General features: G+C 40.8%; 1 pseudogene; it reads right to left on the reverse strand.

Annotated features, from left to right (window-relative positions):
• Window positions 1-325: 325 nt before the first annotated feature.
• Window positions 326-1,199, reverse strand: LOC114095132 (acidic leucine-rich nuclear phosphoprotein 32 family member E-like; annotated as a pseudogene).
• Window positions 1,200-4,151: the final 2,952 nt, after the last annotated feature.

Below are 4,151 nucleotides of genomic sequence, written 5' to 3' on the forward strand. Positions count from 1 at the left end.
GCAATTGTGTTTTAATTACAGACTAAAAATTACTAATACAACGAACTTGCACTTGAAACAGAAAAATTAAGCTTCTAAATATAATTGCTGGAGAATGTCTTAGTGGGGGGAGTGTCAATGAAATTTTTTCTCTACATACAACATGATCATTAACAGACTAGTAAATCTTAACTGGAATGATAAGGCAAAAATAGTAAAAGCACTCTTTTCTATAAAAAGTTACACATTACCTTCTGTAAGGATAGCTCTTGAACAAGGAAACACAAAAGATGTGGCCACTCTACTGCACACCCAGGAACACTGGGGAATCTGCTCTTAGAATGACTTAGTCATTGTCTTCCTCTCCATCATCACCAGCATCTCCTTCCTCTTCTGCCCTCATTGAGACCTTCTTCCTCCTCCTCCTCTTCTTCCCCTTCTTCCACATCATCATCATCTTCATCCTGAATTTCTCCTTTCATCAAGTAAGAAAGGCCCACTTCTTCTTCTCCCTCTCCCAATTCTGACCCTGTTTCATCTCCCTCCTCCTCCTCCTCCTCCTCCTCCTCCTCCTCCTCCTCCTCCTCCTCTCATATCCTTCAGGTGGACCAGCTTCATCTTCCTCTTCATCTCCATTATCTTCACCTCCATCTTCCTCCTCCTCTTCCTCATATCCTTCAGGTGGACCAGCTTCATCTTTCACTTCATCTCCATCATCTTCATTTCCATCCTTCTCTTCTTCCTCTTTGGAGTCAGGTGCTTCATTATCCTCCTGATCAAATCCATCTAAGTATGTGATTTGTTGCAGCAATTCAAAAATAATTTCTCTGTCATCTTCCAGATTTGTGATCTCACAGTTAAATAAGTCAAGACTTTTCAAATTTTTAAAATTTTGTGGTGCTTCTACCGTCCTGAGATCTTTGATTTTGTTTCCACTCAGATTGAGGTAGGTAAGATTTGGACATTTTTCTGTCAGGACTTCCAAGCCTCCAGAAATTATGTTGTCACTAAGTTACAACTTTCCAAGTTTGTTTAAGCTGGGAATTTGGGCCAATGAATTTAATTCCACATTAGCCATACTCAGATACTCTAGTTCTTTAAAAGTGTCATTCAGGCTTTCAGTTTCCCCATTGACACACAGGCAATTATCAAGAACTAACTGTCACCTCCTCTGGGGCTCAGTTCCTTAACTCCATGTTAATCCTCTTCTTCACCTCCATGTCCTCCTCCTGCTCTTCTGCTCCTACTCTCCTCCTCTCCCCTTTCCTGCTTTTCCCACTAACTCTGAACCCTGAAATTTTAAAAGATTTGGAAATGAATGAAAAGAAATGCAAATTTAAACACCCACTACCACCAGATAGATGTGGGGGAGAAAGAAAAGAATAGTAAATGGAGTCCAAGGAGTTGGGACTCTAACTTGACTGCCCCCACCTCCTTGCACACACACACACACACACACACACACACACACACACACATCAGCAGTTCCTTCCCCTTCAATGGCTGCTCAGAGTCTCTTGCCCATTTTCTTTGTATTGTTTTGTTGTTTTTTTTTTTTTTTTTTTTTTACTGTCAAGATTTGAGAGTTCTTCATATATTTTAGATACTAGTTCTTTTTTGGATTTTGGGTTTACAACTATTTTTTTCCCCAGTCTGTAGTTTCTCTTTTCATCCCCTTAGCAGGGTTTTTTTTTTTTTTTTTTTTTAATTTTGATGAAGTCAAATTTATCAGAGTTTTCTTCTGTAGATCACACTTTTATCATCCAGTCTAAGAACTATTTGCCTAGCCCTGTATTCTGAAGATTTTCTCCTACTTTTTCTTAAAAGGTTCATAGTGTCACATTTCATGTGCAAGTCCATGATATATTATGTGTTAACCTTTGTATAAAGTATGCTGAGGTTTGAATGTGGTTTTCTGTGCCCGCCAGATGTCCAAACACTGGAAGCTTGGTCTCCAGGGATACAGGGTTTAGGGGGAAACTAGGTGGGGCTAGGGTACAGTAAGTTAATCATGGGGCACTGTCCTCAGAAGGGATTCACACTGGTCTTCCAGTGTTAGTTCCTGTGAGGGAAGGTTGCTATAAAGTGAGGTCACCCCAAATGCTTTGTCCCTTCTGTATGCAGCCATTTTGCTTCTCCACCATGTTGTGACACAGCTAGGCAGCCCTTGCCAGAATGTTAAGTACTATGCTGTGTGGACCCTCCAGCAACTAAAATTGTAGCCAAATAAGCATCTTTACTTTATAAGTTACACAGCATTAGGTATTTTGTTAAGAGCAATACAAAATGAACTAAGATAAGATGTGAGACTTTAGTTGAGGTTCATTTTCTTGCCTCTGAATATCCAGTTTCTCCACCATTTGTGGAAAAGCTGTGTTTCTTCCATTGACTTGCCTTTGCACTTTGTCAACAATCAGTTGGGCATATTTGAGTAGGTCTGTTTGTGGGTTTTCTATTCTGTTCCATTGATCTATGTGTCTGTACCTTCACTGCTACCACACCATCTTGAATGTAGTAAGTAATAAGTCACAGAATTGAGTAGGCTGATGCCTCCAACTTTATTGTCCTTTTTAAAATTTATCCTTTTCCATGTACAATTTAGAGTTATTTTTGTCTACATAAATGAAATATCTTTCTGGGACAGGGATTGCAATAAGTCTGTATCTACATCTTTACTCTGTTGAATTCTCTAATCCATGAACATTTTAGCATATAGCCTTGTGCATGTTTTCTTAAAGCTATACTGCAAATATTCTTCTTTTTTTGAGCATTTATAACTGCTATTAAAAATGTAATGTTAGTTTCCATGTGTTTGTTGCTATTACATAGAAAAAATATTTTTAATTGATTTTATATCTTACAAGTTTATTAAACTCATTGGTTCTAGATGTTTTGTGGATATCTTGGTATTTTCTACATAGATACACATGTTATCTTAAACAGATATAGACAGTTTTATTTCTTCTTTCCAGATCTATGACTTCTATTTCCTTTTCTTGCCTTATTGCACAGGCTTCAGCTCTCAGCACCATGATGAATAAGAACTTTTAGAGCAGATATTCTTGCCTGTATCCAATATTAGGGGAAAGCATTTAGCCTTTCACCATTAAGTGTGATGTTAGCTATTGGTTTATATATTCCCACCATCTCTTCCATGGCCTCTTCCTCTGAGAGAGGGAAGACACAGAGAGTTGAGAAGGATCATTCCAGGGAAGGTAACCCATGTCTGAGTGAGGCAGAGTGTAGAGGGCCCAGCAGGAAAAGACAGTTCCAGAGCTCAGCTGTCTACAGATCCAAGTTAAAAAGCTTCAGTTAACTCACCCAAACTACCAGCTTTTGGTTTCAAAATAGCACATTCTGGCCAAGAATGGTGGCACATGCCTTTGATATCAGCTACATAGGAGGCTAAAACAGAAGGATCATAAGTTCAAAACCAGCCTAAGCAATTTAGGAAGATCCTGTATTAAAAATAAAAATCAAATATTATATATATATATATATATATATATATATATATATATATATATATATTTGTAGATGGACACAATATTTTTATGTATTTATTTTTATATGGTGCTGAGGATCAAACCCAGTGCCTCACACATTGGAAGCAAGCCCTCTACCACTGAACTATAGCCCCAGCCCTCAAAATTGAATTTTAAAAGATCTAGGGATATAGCTCAATGGTAGAGCTAGCATGTATGAGGTCTGGGTTCAATCCCCAGTACCACCAAAAGAGAAACCAACCAACCAACCAGAAAATAACATATTCTAAAAGCTCAATAAATAACAATGGACAGAACAGGCCCAGCGGCCTGCTGAGGGGCAGAGCCGCCCCCCACCCCCCGCGCCTGCCAGGTAGGTGGAACTGTGACCACCGACAGAAAAGGCCCAGTGGCCCACGGAGGGGCAGAGCTTCCAATCACTCCTGCAAGGTAGGCGGGCCTGCGACCCACTGGAAGAAGAGGAGCAGCGGCCTGCTGAGAGGCAGAGCCGCACCCTCCCCCTGCGCCGGCAAGGTAGACGGAACTGTGACCACCCACAGAACAGGCCCAGCGGCCTGCTGATGGGCAGAGCCGCCCTCCACCCCCCACGCCTGCCAGGTAGGCGGAACTGTGACCACCGACAGAAAAGGCCCAGTGGCCCGTGGAGGGGCAGAGCTGCCAACCACT

Source organism: Marmota flaviventris, chromosome 1 (genome assembly GCF_047511675.1).
Source record: "Marmota flaviventris isolate mMarFla1 chromosome 1, mMarFla1.hap1, whole genome shotgun sequence".
NCBI classification, from domain to species: domain Eukaryota; kingdom Metazoa; phylum Chordata; class Mammalia; order Rodentia; family Sciuridae; genus Marmota; species Marmota flaviventris.